Source organism: Plecotus auritus (genome assembly GCF_963455305.1).
Source record: "Plecotus auritus genome assembly, chromosome: 8".
In the NCBI taxonomy this organism is placed as follows: domain Eukaryota; kingdom Metazoa; phylum Chordata; class Mammalia; order Chiroptera; family Vespertilionidae; genus Plecotus; species Plecotus auritus.
Window position 1 is genome coordinate 175,905,959 of NC_137782.1, and position 18,407 is coordinate 175,924,365.

The window sequence follows — 18,407 nt, forward strand, 5'->3', positions numbered from 1 at the left end:
AGAAAGATAAATATCACATGATCTCACTCACCGGTGGAATCTAATGAACAACATAAACTGATGAACAAAAATAGATGCGGAGACTTAGAAGCATGGAACAGGCTGTCAAGCTTCAGAGGGAAGGGAGAGGGAAGGGGGATAAGAGATCAACCAAAGGACTTGTACGCACGTATATACGCATAACCAATGAACACAGACAATAGGGGGGTGGGGGCATGTGCTGGGGGAGGGAGCGGGCGGGGAAAGGTCAATGTGAACAAAATGAGACATATGTAAAACTTTCAATAATTAAATATATACATATATATTTTTTTAAAAGAAAGAAGGACTGCAGGCTACAGAAAACAAATTAAGAAAAATTAAAAAACAAAAACAAAAAAACCTCAAAGCAGCACTAACCCCATCCTGCAGCCGACTGGCGACCAGCGCCACCTGGCGGCGCGCTCCAGAGCCAGCGCCCACGGAATCCACAGTCGCACACAGAGCGTCCTTAGTGGGGCCTTGCAGTTTATTTCTCTGTGACAAGCTGGGGTGACTGCCAACAACTCACCCGCTGGGTTCATTCCGCAGTATGATAGATAAACCCGCTGCAGCTCTCCCGCTGTAATCACAGGCATTACAAGCAAGACTGGTTGCAGGAACGCCTTGAGCTCGTGTGCATCTCCCGGCCGGGAGGGCGCCCTTTCAAAATCCAAGGCAGCGCTTCTGCCGCGTGACCGTGACCGTGACCGTGACCGTGACCGTGACCGTGACCGTGAGCACGGGCTCTGCTCGCTCAGCAGCCCGCTGCTTCCGATGACACGTGTACGTCTTCCAGGTGAGCCCCGCCTGCAGCGGCAGGGCCCGCGCTGCAAAGCACTTTCAGACGCAGACACGGGCTTTACACGAGATCCACGGTTAAGATTTGTGACAAGATGCCGAGTGGGAAATGGATGGAAGAGGCACTACCTGTGCGCAGGTGTGTGTGTGTGTGTGTGTGTGTGTGTGATCTCTACACCTAGTTGAGAAGAAGCATCCTGACAAACAGTAATTTATAAAGTTTCCCACCTGCTGAGGTCTGAACATTTCTCTGTTCGCACTGTCACTCAGGGACCTGGGGTCTGCCCACGGGCCCCACGGGCCCCACGGGGGGTGGGGGGTGGGTCACCGCGTTTGCAGGGGCCGCCGGTCAGTCCACAGTGGCACCCAGGAACTCAGTTCTTTTCTAACTGCTTCCAGGGCACGGGCTGTGGGTGGCAACTCGACCGTTTCCAACAACTTTTCACGGTGTTTGAGCCAGCATCTCGGCTCTTCCCCACTCAAGTTCAGTTATTTAAAAATGAGGGGTGGGGGGGGGGGGGACGGGGAAGAAGAGACGCAGAGGCCGGTGTTAGGGGCCCTGAGTTCCTGGCTGGGAAGGCGCCGCGACCCTCCAGGTGGCACCTCCGCACCCGGCCCGCCAGGCGGTGGCCCAGGGTCGCTCGCAGAGAAACAGGGGCGAACCCCGAGCCCAGGTCCGCAAAGCCAACATTAACCCGCAAACCCACAGGTCTCCCCTGGGCTTCCTGGGGGCGGAGGGGGTGCCACAGCGCCCAGGATCCCTGCGGAGACCTGCGGCTCCAGCCTCCCAGAGACAGGGAAGGGGCGGGCAAGAGGGGACGGGGTGAGGGAGGAGCGCGGGGTGCGGGGCTCCAGGTGAGGAGGGGACTCGGGTGAGGAGGGGACTCGGGTGAGGAGGCTCAGGTGAAGAGGGGGCGCGGGCTGAGGAGGGGACTGGAGCTGAGGAGGGGGCGCGGGGAGAAAAAGGAGCCCCATGTCAGGAGAGGCGCGGAGGTGAGGCGAGGGGGAAAACGAAGCGGGGCGCGGAGGGCTCACTCACCCGTACGGGCACCAGTAGGCGGCTGGGGGCCCGCGGGAGGCGGCCGGGGTTGTGGGTTTATCGCCGCTCATTACCGCCCACGCGGCGGGGCCCGCGCTCCGGGCCGGGCGAGCTCAGCCCGAGGCCCCGCGCGAGCACCCACCGGCCCCGCGGGCCCAGCGACCGCGTCCCACTCGGCTCCGGCCCCCGCCCGCCAGCTCCGCCCCCGCCCGCCAGCTCCGCCCACCAATCACGAGCACCGCCCCCGCCCGCCAGCTCCGCCCCCCAATCGCGAGCCCCGCCCCCGCCCGCCAGCTCCGCCCACCGCTCACGAGCCCCGCCCACCCCGACTCCGCCCACCGTCCCGGGAGGAGGGGCGCGCTCCCCAGGTGCAGGCCGGCGCGCAGGGCGGGGTCTGGGGAGCAGGGAGGCCTGTGGGCGGTGGGCTAGCTCCGCTGTGGGGGAGCTGCGGCTCCGCTGGACTCGGCGTCCCCTCCCGGGCTGACTTTTGGGCGCTCCCCCGTCCTCGGCAAGCGCGCATGGGCTCTCCCCGACTTTGGACGGTCCCAGACTGGCTGCTTCTTGGCCCGGGGAGGCCCCCACCTCCACCCCAGAGAGTCCCCGTTACACCCGAGCCCACGCGGGACTCTGGGGGCTGCGGGTGGAGGAAAGCAGAAACCCCTTTCCTCGCCACCCCGCGCGCCCCTCAGCGTCAGCTCAAACGTAGGGACCGCTGCTGGGCTCCCGCGGGCGCAGTCAGCTGTGGGCTGGTTCCCCTTCCTTCTGCTCTGAGCCCCCGAACTCTCAGGACAGCAGGATGAGGCTGTGTAACTCAAGTCGTCCTAACTTACATGTAAGTGAAGTTGGCTGGGGTAAGGCTCAGGAAATAAGCAGACACACAGGCTACCCACCTGTCACAAAGCAGCAGCACCTACTCCCCTCCGTCTCCACATCCCGTCTGCCCCGCCGCTGGCTCCATGAAGCACACACATTGCTCCCGTGACTCTCCAAGGCCAGGAGCCAGGGCGGAGGACGCCTGCCGCCGTGGGTGCATTGAACAGAGGATTAAAGAGCTCCTGTCTCTGACCCCCACCCGCGTCCGGCTTCCACCTTTGAGATGTAATTGACAGGGAACGCAGTGTGAGGGACAGGCCCGGCCGCCCGCAGGCACCTGGCAGGCACCTCCGGGTCCCGGAGTGCGGAGCAGGCTGGTAGCCAATGGAAGGAGTAAGTGGGTGTTTAAATAACCCATCGCTGGCTCTTAGTGACTCAGTCATCACGATGATGGTTGTCAAAGGATGATTTTATAACTTCACCTTCGTTGCTCGGCATTCTCTACTATTCATTCATTCATTCATTCATTCATTCGTGTTGATAGGAACACAGGGGCCGGATGGTGCTCGCGGGGTTGTAGTCTGGTACTAGTTAGGTGCTCAAATGATGGCAGGTTTGGCCAGTTAGAGCCCCGCCCCGCTCCGAATCCTCCACCGGCCGTCATCCTCTGAGGAGGTCCTCACTCTCTACCGAGACCCGTTTTATTTTTTCTGCCCTTTCTCAGAGCCAGCCTCTCCCTGGAGCCCCAGGTCTCCTTAGGGGAGAATGATACTCAGAACCTGGAATCTAAATGCTAAATGGAGCCGCCCAGACTGGCTGCTTCTTGGCCCGGGGAGGCCTCCACCTCCACCCCAGGGGGTCCCCGTTTCACCCGAGACCACGCGGGACCCTGGGGGCTGCGGGTGGAGGAAAGCAGAAGCCCCTTTCCTCGCCACCCCACACGCCCCTCAGCATCAGCTCAAAGGTAGGGACCGCTGCTGGTTCCCTACCTTAGCAGAGAGAGCCGTGAGGAAGAAAAATATGTACATATAGTTTCTACCTCTGTACTAAGTGACCATATATTACTGCAAGTTTGGATGTACTCCTTCATTCACAGCCTCATCCCAGGGTCAATTCCAGCCCCCCGTCTTCCACTGCCCTGCCTCCTTCCCCATTAGTGACTCCATCATCCTCAATTTCCTTTTTAAAAATGTCTTTATTGATTTCAGAGAGGAAAGGAGAGGGAGAGAGAGAAACATCAATGATGGGCAAGAATCATGGATCACCGTGACCTCCTAGTTCATAGGTCAACGCTCAAGCACTGAGCCACACAGGCTGGGCAATCCTCAATTTTCTTTACTCTTTTACTCAGTCCCCGTTTCTAATCAGCTCTCAAAACGGGAGCCTGCACTGGACTTTGGCTCAGCTGGCCCCAAACACAGGCCTCACCCTCACAGCCCGCCCCAGCCGTCCGGTCGTCTGCCCTTCTGGGCTGGCCCGGTTCCTCCTGGTACCACCTCCGGCTGGTGGCTCTGAGGACAAGCGGAGACACACAGGACTCACACCTCGCTGCGGTGTCATTTCTCCGGGGCCGAGTCCGTCCAGTCCCGGCTGCTCTGGATGCTGGGGATGCCCAGGTCTGCAGGCTGCAGATAGCGCCGGCCCGTGTGCCGCCATTTATAGAAAGCACGAGGAGGTGAGGCTCACACAGGTCCCCTCCCTCCAGCATCTTCTCCCCGTTTCAAAGCTCCTGTGCTGTTTCCGGCTCTCTCACTTGCTCCTGTTGGGGCGGGAAGGGGCCGAGTGTAGGTTCCTCCATCGCAGCTAAAGCCCCAAACGCGTGGGTGGTTTTAAAGTGATATCTGCTGCAAAAGGAGTGTGTTTGCATCTCACATACTTTCTTGGTGTTGTCCAAACTGTGGAAATTCACTACAGAGTAAAAAAAAAGAAAACCACCCTATTAATCATTTAAGAAAAAGAGCATTACTTGTGATCACTTACCACATTCCTAGTTCTCTAAAACTGACCTGAATCCTAGGAATTACATCTAAAATTCACAGGAGCTGCAGGGCCATGTCACTTTGCCCATTCTCCAGGTAACGTACCTCGACCTGGATGGTCAGGACCACCCTTCAACAAACTCTTTCTTCCTTGCTTTGGATGTTGGAGACAGAGTGGGCTGAGCTGTATTTCTCTTGGTACGCTGGACTCCCCGGAAGCATGGTTTCTTGTCAACGTGCTTTTCCCAGGCTGACTCGGGAAGGGCCACGGTGGTGGGGGGAGGCCTGCTCGTTTCACAGCCTGGAGAGAGCAACCCCACCCACCGCCCAAGATCTTCCTCTGGCTACAACCTGGGCAGCTGTGTCAGGCCCCACGGAACTACCGTTTCCATAGAAATGTAAGTTGGTTGAAAATGTAATTACACGTGTTCACAATCTTCAGGATGACACAGATGTGCTGAGTTTATCCAAACAGGAAATCAGGGTAAGAAATGCAGGAAACTGAAGCTCACCGGACCTGCCCGCCGTCTAATAAGAACGGTAACACACCGCACACTGATGTTTGACACCCGGAAGGTCAAACCAGATGGATTTTCCCAAGGCTTGTCTTTGTTTGAATTCGGTTTCTTATAGAAAAAAAAAGTTTTCTAGCAGTTTCTTGGAAAAGGCTGTTTTTTTTTTTGTTTTGTTTTGTTTTTCGTACGTCTGGTACATTTCAAGTGTTAGGAGTTCAGTTTTCTTATTTTCTTGGAGTTCAGGGAATATTGTTTCTGTAAACCCGCGTTGTCTATAAACCTGTCAGAAAGGCCTCCTTTATTTCAGGAGGCCCCGGAACCCGGGCTGTGAGCTCCCCGGGAGTCGGGGTAGGTTAATGCCCACGGTGACAAGGCAGGGCTTTCTCCAGTGACCGGGGCTCAGACTCACAGTCGACAGGGGCTTTGGTTTTCACATTCAGACGTGGAGTCAACACAGAAACAGAGGCAAACAGGTCCCCACCTCAGAGAGCTGCCCTCTGAGGGGAGGTGGCACAGATGAGAAGAGGAACTAACCCACTCACCCTTCTCTCACAGGACTGACTTCGTCGGAAACCAAATCCTCATTCCTTTGCTGCCACCAGATAAGGCCAACTAATCAGCCAGCCCTGAGCCAGCACCATCCTGGCCCACGAACCGGAGAGGGAGCCTGCCGTCAGCCTTGCGTCCACTCGCTGGGCCGAGTACCCGCTGTCCAGGCAGAGGCTCGGGACCGGGGGCTTGGAGGGGGGGACGGTTGCTGTGAAGGTATTTGTAGGGTGACCAGAATTTACAATCAGCATAGAGAGTACAAGAGATTTTCTTGCATAACATGGTGGACCTCATCCGATCAGCTGAGAGCAAAGGCTGAGGTTTTCCAAAGGAGAATTCTGCTTGAAGACAGAAGCACCCAGCCCTGCCCGCCGGCCTTCCCTACGATGCCAGACGCCAGCCTCAGTCCTGTCTCATCTCTCCCTCCTGTCCCCCCCACCATGCATACAAGAGACACATGGGATATCAGCATACGCAGGTACACCGAGGCCCCATTGTGTCTGATTCCATCTATCTATCTATCTATCTATCTATCTATCTATCATCTATCTCTCTCATCTACCATCAATCTGTATATATCTACCTACTATTACCTAACTATATCTATCATCTAACTATATCTATCGTCTAACTATATCTATCATCTACCATCAATCTGTATATATCTACCTACTATCTATCATCTAGCTATACCTTTCTCTCTCTCTCTCTCTCTCTCCCTCTCTCTCTCTCCTACTATCAATCTGTGTGTATCTACCTACTATCTATCATCTATCTATATCTATATCTATATGTCTATATCTAGGTACTAGCAAGCTGCCGTCAGAGGCTCCCGGTTCCTTTTATGGCTTCCGAGGTCAGTACATGGCCAGTGACAATTTCAGTGGAAAATGCCGGGGATCCGTGTGTGGAGCTGAGCAGACCCTCTCTGGCTGCAGCTGGTCCTGTGACCCTTGTGTGTGAACCTTGTTTCCCGTAAGGACAGTGGCATTTCTGAGTCGGGAACCAGGCTCTGTGCTCAGATGCCCCGCAGGCACGGACACGTTCTGACGAAGAGCCGTTGAAAATACTCCTCAAGTCCATCTGCAGAAGGATCTGTAACTACCGATCCCGACCACACCCCCACCCCACACGGAGGAGCCACCTCATGGCCCTGTTGCCCGAGGGGCCGAAAGCCCTCCCCCAACACCAGCAGGCCCTGGTCAGCTGTTCTGACAGGTCGGGTGGGATAAGCAAGACCTTGGCCAGGAGGCTCGTCCCAGGTGCCCACGCTGCCCAGGGAGAATGCAGGCTCCGTCCCTGGTGGCCCTCTTTCCAGCAAATGACATTCTAAGGAGACGCCCCACTCGCCTGACAACCTACGGCCAGCTCCTCCTCTGATCTGTAACGATAACGTCTTGCCTCAGGAATGGAGAAGAGGTTATTCATATTCATGAGATTGTTTTTTTCCAGAAATAACTTTTGAAAATGCTTTCAAGAGCCATGTTGAATCCACGATAGTTTTCTGTGGGTAGAAATTGTGGCCAAAAATAGACATTCACTGATTGCAGTGCGAATTCCCCACGAAGTGGTTTCATAGAAGGAAGGACGTGCGAGAGTCTGTTTTGAAATATGCATCCTCCACAGGAAGACATAAATCGAACGCCTAATCAGATTGATTTTTTATGGAGAATTGATAGAATCAAGTAATCTTCGGGGTGGTTTTCAGGGAAAACGAATTCCACGATTGTCAGAATCAATGCACTTCAGCATGGAGTGGGTCCTCGTGAATAAGTTTCAGCAAACTCGAGTGAGGACACCGGAGGAGGAGTTTAACCCGGAGCGCCCCAAATCCTGCTTATATTTCATCATTAGATGCCACGCGCCAGTGACTGTGAAAAATTCTCATCTTTTGCAAAACTATTAGAATAGGTATTAATATATAGTCACTTGTATTTTCACTATCAGTAGTAAAAGACATATTTCTACCACATCATTACATGCCTTCCAAAATTACATGTACTCATCACAAGTTAGATTAAAAAGAAAAACCATTTAGCAGTAATTGTTTTGTGTTTTTTAAAAAAATATTTCTATTGATTTCAGAGAGGAAGAGAGAGATAGAAACGTCAATGATGAGAGGGAATCGTGGATCAGCTGCCTCCTGCACGCCCCCTACTGGGGATCAAGCCCACAACCCGGGCCTGTGCCCTGACCGGGAATTGAATCATGACTTCCTGTTCATTGGCTGATGCTCAACCCCTGAGCCACACAGGCCAGACTCATTATTTCTTTTAAAAAAAAATTGTTCCTGTGTATGTTCTGCAGTGTAGCGGAGAGGTCGGTGTGCTTGGTCCTGTGCTTAACAATCTGAAATATTTGTACAGTCCGTCTGTCCACCCACAAGTGTAACTGCCCCTTCGATGCTGACCTTGTGGGGAAACGGGGTTGTCCTTGCTCCATCAGGTGTCAGAGTCGAACTCGAGGCCACAGGGCGCTCAGGAGGGAGGGAGCCCTGGTCTGGACCCCACACCAGTGAGTCCCGGGGGGGAGACAGCTGCTCCTTGTCCCGCCCACGTGGCGCATCCACAGTCACACACGCTGTCAGCCTGTGGGGGAGACAGCAGGATTCACAGGACATTAGAAGTCTCATGAGAAGTCCCATCTCCTAACTCACCTCAGCGGGTTCGGTAATGCGTTTTCCAAGTGGAGATAAAGCCGACAGGAAATGTCCCATAAACCCCCGGGCCCTGCTTCATTCCTGATGAGTCCTAAGGCTCCTATTCACGGAGGAAACGCTTGTTTCTCATTCTGGAAGGTTTTTTTTCCTTCAAAAGCTCAAGCCCGTGACGCTGAGAGCTCATCGCTCCCTGCCCGCACGGCCGGCCGTGAGCCATGGCTTTAATTTTCTAAAAAGGAAGCAGTACGGCTCATCAGCGAACCTGGGCAGCTGCTGGATTCAGGTTCCAAATTTCCCTCCCGCTCCTGCCCAATGCCAAGGGGGGGGGGCCCTCTGGCAGGGGGGTCCCTCCCTCGGGTCCCTGCGCAGCCATGATCGTGTCATCGCGTTGAAAACCACGTTTATGGCTGAACCCAAGCGTTCCCCTCTGCAGAGCCTGATGGGGTTCATCTCTGTCACGAGGAAGTTGTCATTTCCTCTGGCACAACCCTCGATGGGAAAGTGTCTGGAAGCGTCGGGCTGCTCCACAACAGAGCGTGTGACGCGTGACCCTCGGCTGATTCTCTGGGGCCCGAGTGGTGGGGTTTCTGGGGTGACTCGGGGGTTGTCTCATCACAGTCAGGAGAACGAGGCCACATGAGGGAGAACATGGGGACTCCAACGGGTAGAGGAAGGTCGGCTTCGTGACCCGACTCTTACCCTCCTTGACTTGGGCGACGTGGCCCCAAGTGTCTTGATTTTCACCAAACTGAACCCCAGAGAGAAAAACACACCAAAGCCTCCATCTCCTGTGGAAGGACCAGGATGGAGAAACTGAAACACACGGGTAATTTGGGAGGAAACAATATCAACAAAAAGGAGTGAGACAGAAAATATGTTTGAAGAAATACTGGCAGAAAATAACCCCAATTTATCTCAAATAGCAATCTGCAGATGCAGAGTAACAGCCAGCCCTAGCTGGTTTGGCTCAGTGGATAGAGCATCGGCCTGTGGACTGAAGGGTCCTGGGTTCAATTCCGGTCAAAGGCACAGCCAGCCCCAAACAGTATCAATTACACAGACAGCCGCCCCGAGATCCAGCAGAGCCAGGATAAAAGGAAGCCAGGATAAAAGCAGAGGTTCACTCGAAGAGGGAGGGGTGAGGGGGTTGATGGATGAGGTTTTGTCACAAAGGTAACGGAGTCCCAAAGCAAACGGCACTGGAAAAAAAACTGCCAATTTAAAAATATATCTAGCATAACTATCTTTCACAGACGAAGGATAAACAGAGCTTACGATGAATCACAGTGGAGGGAAGTTGCTCCCAGCAGACCCATCCCCCACAAAACGTTGAAGGAGGTTCAGACTGGAGAGAAAATGCAGCAGAAAGAAGTAATAAGGCGAGTAGAAACAGCAGATGTGTGTATGTAAAAACCATTTTTCCTTTATTCTCTTCAATTCTTCAAAAGTTAATTAATTATTTAGAACAAAAATAATATGGTGATTGTTATAACATGAAGTTTAAACAGAAGACAGCAGCCGATAGGAAGGAGAGAACAGAAGGGTTGGGAATGTAAGGAGATGGTATATAACACTGCACCAGGGTGACCAGAAGGAAAGAAGGGCATTGTGAGGTCACGCTGGGAAGGACAGACATGTGGTCAATACGGAGTCGCCTCCCCAGGAACACGGACCATCCCCATCCACTCAGCTCGTCTCGGCCTCTCACGAGCGAGCTGCTTTTCCTTGTATTTGTTTTGTAATTCTTAGTCTCATGCCTCAGGGTTCCTCCTCGTTCGGGTGCTTATGCCCTGGCGCTGGGCTGTCAGTCTCAGACTTCAGTGCTTCCCCGCTGGTGCGCAGGAAGGCGATGGCTTTTGTGCACTCAGTGTGAGCCCTGCGGCCCGTGCTGTGGCGTGTCAGTTCCCGGAGACTGTGGTTCTGAGTCTGACATTTCTGCATACACAGCATGCCTTCTGTGGGCAGACAGTTTATTGTTTCCTTCCCAAACTGCACACCAACTCCTGTATTTTGATGGCTAACTTCTAATCGCCAGGATCCGACGGTTAGGTCCGATGGTGATCACGTCAGGTTATTAGCGTGAGAGCTGCTTCCAGCAGGAAGTGGACGGGGTGGCCCAGAGGGTCAGGCAGGAGCCAGGCGGGCCAGTCCCAGACCCTGCTCACCAGGCCGGGAAGGGAGTGGCTGCGGTGGAGGTGGGCGTGGAGGCGCTGGCTGGAGGATACCCTGTGGTGACTGCTGGTGGGGAGCTCCGGAGACAGAGATAAGAACGTTCGTGAGCTCTCACACCGTAGTGACTCCTGTTAGCCCCGTGGTCGGCAAACGGCGGCTCGCGAGCCACATGCGGCTCTTTGGCCCCTTGAGTGTGGCTCTTCCACAAAATACCACGGCCTGGGCGAGTCTATTTTGAAGAAGTGGCGTTAGAAGGAGTTTAAGTTTAAAAAATTGGGCTCTCAAAAGAAATTTCAATCGTTGTACTGTTGATATTTGGCTCTGTTGACTAATGAGTTTGCCGACCACTGTGTTAGCCAATCATTATTCCTTCTGCGTATCTGAAATGCAGGTAATATTAAGTCTTATGTTCAAAGTTAGAAACCTTTACAACCATCAATTAATATATTTCTCTGCATGTTGGCCTTGAATAGACATTCTAGGCAGAAATAATGCTGACAATTTTATTAACCAATGTCACCCCAGTAAATTCAATAAAAAAGAAATAATGCTGAGAAATCCGTCCCATTAAAAAGAAAGAGCAATTACTGAAAAATTACCATTATCCTAGGAAAATGGAGTGCCAGCGCACATTCCTCCCATCAATTATGACCCATTAAGTCCTAGGAAGTAATCTGGAAGTGACCGGACTGCATCAACGGTCCCCATAGTCTTCTAAACTATAAGGTGTGCCCTTTGACCCCTAGATGGGCTGTGCGACCTGGTGGGCGTGCTCTGAAAGACAATCTGGGGAAAAAATATAAAAAGAACATAAAATTCCCTGTGATTGATGTCAATTCTCTTCCAAGTTCATAATGTCTATTTCAAAATGTCTCAGAATTAACCCTCCAGAGCCAGGCTTTCCACTCGTGTTAAGAACTTGCTCCCACTGTGACCTTGTTTCTACACGTGCTGTTTTCATTCCTGTGACGTCCCCACTGCTCACGGGGCTGTGGGACCAAACTGTGCTTGAACGTGTGCGGTCTGGGCTGCCTCCGTGTCACACGCCCTCCGTTAAGTCCGCATCTCCAGCTGCCACAGAACTTGTTGAAAAGCACGGGGTGTCTGGGGAGGAGCGGGGTGGGGGGAGAGAACTGTGGAGAGAGGGACCCTGCCCTGGACGTGAAGGCACGATGGGGACAGCAGCTGGGATGGCCGGGCTGATAGAGACGGTGTGGGGACTTGTCCACTGAGTACTAACCACAGGGGACAACTTTCATCGTCTCACTGACTTGTCATAACTGCACTGTCGTCATTATGGCCCAGCATGTGTCTGCCTGGGATGGAACCGTGACCTCCTTGGTTCATAGGTCGATGGTCAACCACTGAGCCACACCAGCTGGGCAGCACAGATGAACGTTAAATACATATGATTAATGAAGAAAAACTTGAAAAGGCTGCATATTGTGATTCCAACTATGTGACGTTCTGGAAAAGGCAAAACTACGGAGACAATAAAAATGAGTGGTTAGCAGGGGTGACGGGAGGAGGGAGGGCAGGCAGAGCCAGAGGGTGGTGAGGGCAGGAAAACCATTTGTGACGCTATAATGTCATCACACATTTGTCTACCAGGGGTCCTCAAACTTTTTAAACAGGGGGCCAGTTCACTGTCCCTCAGACCGTTGGAGGGCCGGACTATAGTTTAAAAAAAAAAACTGAACAAATTCCTATGCGCACTGCGGGCCCGGGACGAGTCGGCTGCTTAAACAGGACAGGCAGCAGCACCCAGCGGGCCGGATAAATGTCCTCGGCGGGCTGCCTGTGGCCTGCGGGCCGTAGTTTGAGGACGCCTGGCTCTAAACCCATAGAATGTGCAACACCGACCATGACCCCTCACTCACACTGTGGACTCTGGGTGACGAGGTGTCAGTGCAGGCTCCTCGGTCGTAACAAATGTCCCATTGGGTGGGGATGCTGATGGAGGGAGGCTGTGCCTGTGTGGAGCTGGGGCCACATGAGAAATCTCTATACACTCCCCTCTATTTTGCTGTGAACCTTCTCTAAAATACGTGGTATAAAATCTTAATAAAAAATTCTGTGCTGTATAGAGTGTAACCCACCGATTCTACCTGCCTGTGAAGAGAAATCCTCACAGTGTGCATAGAACATCTGTTTACGTATTTAAATATTATTCATGAGAGGCAAAATTGAAGGGCATAATTAGAGCATCAAGAACTGTCACTTCCAGCTGGATTAGAGGCCGTGGCTGCTGAAGCTGGCGTAGGTGGGCCCTTACTGAGGAGTTTATTAGTGCAGTCAGCGGACGAGCAGACGAGGTCGCGAGGAGGAGCCGAGTCCTGAGGAATTGCTGTCATTGCACCTGCCGCCGAAGACCCTTGGATTAATGATCTGTCACTTTCTGTAAATACACATCTTCAACCCATGAACCCACAAGTATTGCATGAAAATTCCATTATGTAGGGAATGCATTTAATGTGTGTTGACATCATGTCTAAAAATAGCAAGGGGCCAGTTCAAAAATGCCAGGGTTCCCACCACCAATGACAGAACATTCTCCTCTTCCATCAGTCAGGTGACGTGAGCCCAGATGTCGGTCGGCATGGAGGGGACGAGGCTGAGCAGACGGAGCACGCGGCCTGTCCGGCTGGCCTCCCCACCCAGGAGCCTGCGATGTGTGGCCACTCTGAACTGAGAACACGAAACCTCTCCCAACACCCATGTAAGCCCGTGTCCAAACCTCAGGGTCTCATGCTCCTTAAAGCCCGACTTTAGCTCACACTTAGCAAACCAATGGATACCCTAACTTCTGTAAACCATTTAACTACCACACCTCCAGAACGGAAACATCCCCACACACCACGACATTTAGAATTTAATTTAAAAAATCGATTTGCAATGAACATTATGAAAATAAATATGTTACTCACAATTCGGGTGTTCTTGAGTATTTTCAGCTGAAAAGGCTCACGAAAAATGACTTTAGAGTTGGTCAGGGCTGCCACTTAGGGAAAACATTTTCTTTTTTATAGACGCGCGTGGCGTGTGGGGAAGGTCCGTCGCTTGTGTCCACAGACGCTCGTGGCATACGATGGGTAAAATTTTATACTTACTTCGCAGCTTCTCTATGAAGACCCAGGAGCCCTTGAAAACATGGGTTTGGGTGGGATCCATGACTTTAGGAAGAGGAAAGAATTCAGAGAACTCAGAAAACAAACTCGAGATGGGAGTTTCAGTGTTTCTGGACTTCACGCCTGGCTGTCCTTTGGAATTACGGCAGAGACAGCGTACGGCTTCCCGAACACGCAAAGGAAAGCATCTACAGAGAGATCTGGAGTCCAAGTATGCTGAATATAAACCCAGGAAGTTTGACTGACCTAGAATGTGGCACATTACACGTTATTAGGAACATTTTCAGGGAAACAGAAAGTAATAAAAAGGCCACAAAACACTGTGTAAACTAAAGCCGACTATTACGTTTCCTGTGCCCAGGGCCTTTGCTTTGACTTTAAAACAGCAGCCACAGGGAACCCGGGAAAGTAAGAGAACTCTTCTGGTCTGAAATGAGGAACGTTAGAAGACAGCAGAGAGAGAGAAACAGACACCATGGTTAGCATAACATCCTTTACACGTATTAGCTTGCATTACTTCTGTGTGCCACTGGAAATGTTTATCATTCCAGAGGTGTCATAAAAATAAAATGTTTAGTGTTTTTAATTACTAATATACATATATGTATATCTATCTATCTATATATATAGATATATATGACCCTTAAAATGAAGAATGTTTCCTTTATTTATTTTTTAAATGAAGGATAGTATTTTTCACAGGTATTTCTTCTGTCTTGGTTGATTAAACATCACAGAATAAAACATTTTTAGATGAATAACTTTAACATAGCTAATTCATAATTAATACTATCATGAACATATCTCAAATGTACTAGAACACTGCAGACCATTTTTCAATGAAAGTTACTACGGGTTTAGATAACTAAGTTCTCCTTCAAGAATAAAAATTATAGGGTGAGGGCATGTATGGGAGTGGGGTGGGGGGGGCAATGGTAAGATTTGTACACATATAATACCTTAATTAAAAAAAAGAATAAAAATTGTAACATATCTGTAATTTTAATATTTATAATTTCTAATTTTTCTATGGCAAAAGATTCCTTTTTCCGGAGGTAAAAATTCCCAATGCTGTGCACCGGGCAACGTCCTATTTGCTTCCTGCTGGTTGATGGGGCCATTTAGTGAACTCAGCAACCTGGACGACAGGTGTCCTTGGGACCCAGTGCAGGTGGGCTCTGGGACCTGGGGTTTTTAGGAGGCAGGCCTTTCTCAGTGCCTCATCTTGTTGTACCAAGAAACTCCGGTGCAAGTCCTTCCAACAGGCTGTGCGTGTGCAATAGCGTTTCCCCCGCTTCCTGTCCTGCTGGGGTCCCTCCACCTCCATCTCATCGTCCCATCCCTCTTGTGTCCAGGCCGGTCTCCCAGGAATCTGCTCTCTCCGCCTTCCTTCTCTGAAGCTGCGCAGCCACCGACTCGAAGTCCTTCCTCTAGTGGAGAGTCCCTCCTTCTCCAGGGATACAAATACCTCCTCCCAGCGCCTGGGCCGCACACTTGACTTTTTTACCTTGTTATGACACATACCACAGCCCACCCATAGAAATAAACTTACCTCCACAGGGGACATTTAGAAACAGACAAGGACCCATAAGGCAGGCAGGTTTATTAAAATTTGAAAGAGGACATAGAGTATTTGCAAGAAGATGAGTGGGCAGAGACAGCAAGGCAGTGTGCAAAGCTCTGTGACAATTTCCCTGTGGCATCCGTGAGCTATTTACCACGTGGGCACAGGTGAGGTCGTGAGGCCACCAGGGGACTCCCAGGTTGCACTCGTAAAGGGGAGGATTCTTATGCTCAAACTTGATTAAATTCCACCGTGTTCATACGCAGGACAGTGAGGAGGCCGAGGCACAACACACAGCTCAGAACCAGGCTCAGACAGCACAGATTTGGGAAACAGCAAATAGGTATTTAAAATAACTGAGATGAGTATATTAAGGGCTCTCATAAAAAGGGCAACATTCAAGAACAGATCAGTGACACAGCAGAGATGGAAACGAAGAAAGGGAATGCTTATCAAAAGCTTTCTAATGGAATGGAAACCTTTGATAGCTCATGTTTAAATTCCATAAAATATTATTCATTGTTTTATAGACCTGAATGTCAGTAATTTTTTTAAAAATATATTTTTATTGATTTTAGAGAGGAAGAAAGAGGAAGGGAGAGGGAGAGAGAGAGAGAAACATCAATGACAGAGAAACATCGATCAGCTGCCTCCTGCATGCCCCCCACCGGGGATCGAGCCTGCAGGGGCTCAAGCCTGCAACTAAGCTACATGCCCTTGCCTACAATCGACCCTGGGACCCTTCAGTGGGCAGGCTGACGAGCCAACCCGGGTAGGGCTGGCCTTGTTCTCCCTTCCTAAGTTCCGGATTTCCAGAGGATGGAGTTCATGGTCAGTAGCTACTTCTCTCAGCACTTTACAACTGTGACTCCATGGTCCTTGATTCTGAGATTACAGCTGGGAAAGCAGTGTCGATTCTGTGAATGCGCCTTTAAAAATGACCCCTGAGATTAGTTTTCTATTTATGCTCCCCAGGTTTTATTGTTCATCTGAATCTTGACTTGGTAGGATATATTGTTTTGAAAAATTGGTATCTTTTCTTTAAGTATGGCTTGGCCTTTTTTTCCCTTTTCTCTCAGACTCCAAACACAAGCAGTTTGTTTTTCCATGATTTATTATATTACTTTATCACCCTTTCATCTTTCATATTCTTCTTGACCGATGTGTTGAGACTGAATGCTTTCTTCTGATTTAACTGCCAGTTCACAAATCTCACATGTCACCAAATGCTCCCTTCAACTCACCTGTTAAGAGCCTGCAGGTTCTTAATTTTAGAAATTGTTTTCACCAGAATTTCCAAATTTTATTCTCTGCAGTTAAAATTCTCCATCTTGTCAGAAAATCTCTTGGAAGTGTTTTATTTTTTCTAAATCGGTGTCTGGTAACCAGCGTCCGAAGCTCCTGACGTTTGATTGCAATCCTGGTTAAATTTGTTTTTAAGCCATGAATATTGTCTCCTGTGTGTTTGCAAACATCTGAGTAACATACAATCCTATATAATAAAAGCGTAATATGCAAATTGTCCCCCTGACCGGGAGTTGTCCAGGAGTTTGACCAGGGGTGGGGCCGGCTGGGGGAAGGGAGGGAGTACCCAGCAGGCAGCCAGCAGCTGCTAGGGACCCTGCCAGTGCACGAATTTCATGCACTAGGCCTCTAGTGTGTATAAATAATGTCAGAGGAAATTTGGGACTCTGGGTGTCATCGTCTTTCCCAAAGAGGAGTCACTTGTGACAGGCGGGTGGCTGGTCAGAGGTGGGTCGTGGGCTGAGGTTGGTCTACAGTGTTTCCGTCTTTGCATGTGACCTGCTCTCCTTCCTGGTCATCAGACGTCTGGGGCGCATCCAGGACCCTTCATTAGTGGGTCCTGAGTTCAAATTTGTGCCCCTTCAGGTTCTGAAGATTTAAAAATTACTTTCAGAATTTCTCAGCCATTTTAACTACGTTTCACGCAGCTTCTCCTGGTCTGTGATCAAATTCATGATAGGAAGGGTGGCCCCTGTCTGTCCATCTCCACTTTCCCTTCTTTCAGGGACCTTCCTCCCTCCAGTCCTCACTGCCTTGTTCGTTCTCTGGTGTCTTTAAGGTCTTGGCTTCTGTGCTGTATTTTATGCAGGTTCCCAGGTGTTTTGTCTGCACCCTTTGTCCCAAGCAGCGAAGTCCTCCTCCTCAGTCTGCATGCACTCTGGTCAGGAAAAGCCTTCGGTGACAGTGATGTGGGTGAGGACCTCGGCAGGACAGGCGCAGACCTTCACAGGCACCCGGAGCTGCTCTCCAGCCCTTCCTCCACGCACAGCTGCCTGTCAGCCGATGGAGCCACCTGCCAGCCGATGGAGCAGCACGCAGGGCACCTGCTGTGCCACCGCTTTCTCCTACTCATGTGCTGCTCTGCTCTAGAGATCATGACATGGGTCCAAGATTCACACAGATGTGTCCTTGGTTTTCTGCATCTATTTTTCCTCCTACGATTGCACTGAAGCAGATGAGTCATATCTGCAATCCTGTGCACACCCTTCGCCGTGGCTCCTTGTCGCGGACCCTGGACGGCGCCTGTTTGTGAGTCACATCATTGCAAACACAGTCACTGTTCTCCGGCCTTGAACCCCTCTCACCGGCTAGAGAGGCGAGTGTGCAGCTTCGGGAGGAGTTGGGGACCATGGGCTCCTGCTCAGCGCCAACGGGAGCCCAAGTGCCCCAGACAACCTGTCTCCACGTTTCTCTGACGGTAGAAGAAGATGGCAAGTAAAAAAGCATCCTTATAAAATGGTGAGTATTTTCTGTGATAGATTCCCAAGGGAAAAAATAGGAACTATGTTAGAAAAGTGGGCCTGGCAAGAGGAAAGATCCTATCCTAAGCACCTGTCAACATTCCGAATTGCCTTTGATTTTATGGCTGAGGGAGTTTAAAATAGCCACACAAACCTCAGGGAAAAGCAAGTGTACAAGTGAGATAAAATAGGAAATTCTACCACTGTATAAACAATTGGAATTCCGTTACATAAAAGATGAGAGAGAGAAAAGTGCAGATCCCTCAAAATAAACAGAGGTGCCTATGGAGGATGTCCTCGTCCTGGGCAGGAGATGGAGCTACTGCTGCAGGTAAAGCTTCCACAAAATAGTTCGATGCAGCCTCTTTTACAAACAAACACTCTTCAGGCTGTGTGGAGATATTG

General features: G+C 50.9%; 1 protein-coding gene across 6 annotated transcripts in view; it reads right to left on the bottom strand.

Annotated features, from left to right (window-relative positions):
- Nucleotides 1-18,407, bottom strand: part of TPO (thyroid peroxidase) — a gene marked incomplete at its 5' end in the record, with an annotated part of 445,236 nt that overhangs the window by 420,955 nt on the left and 5,874 nt on the right. For 2 of the 6 annotated variants that reach the window (XM_080683286.1, XM_080683284.1), the window contains one exon: nt 1,859-2,007. The exons of 1 other annotated variant lie outside the window; for it this stretch is intronic. Of the gene's footprint in view, nt 1-1,858; nt 2,008-3,856; nt 4,580-8,124; nt 8,303-18,407 lie in introns of those variants that run through there. 3 more of the 6 variants (XR_013961373.1, XR_013961374.1, XR_013961375.1) reach the window with 3 other exon arrangements.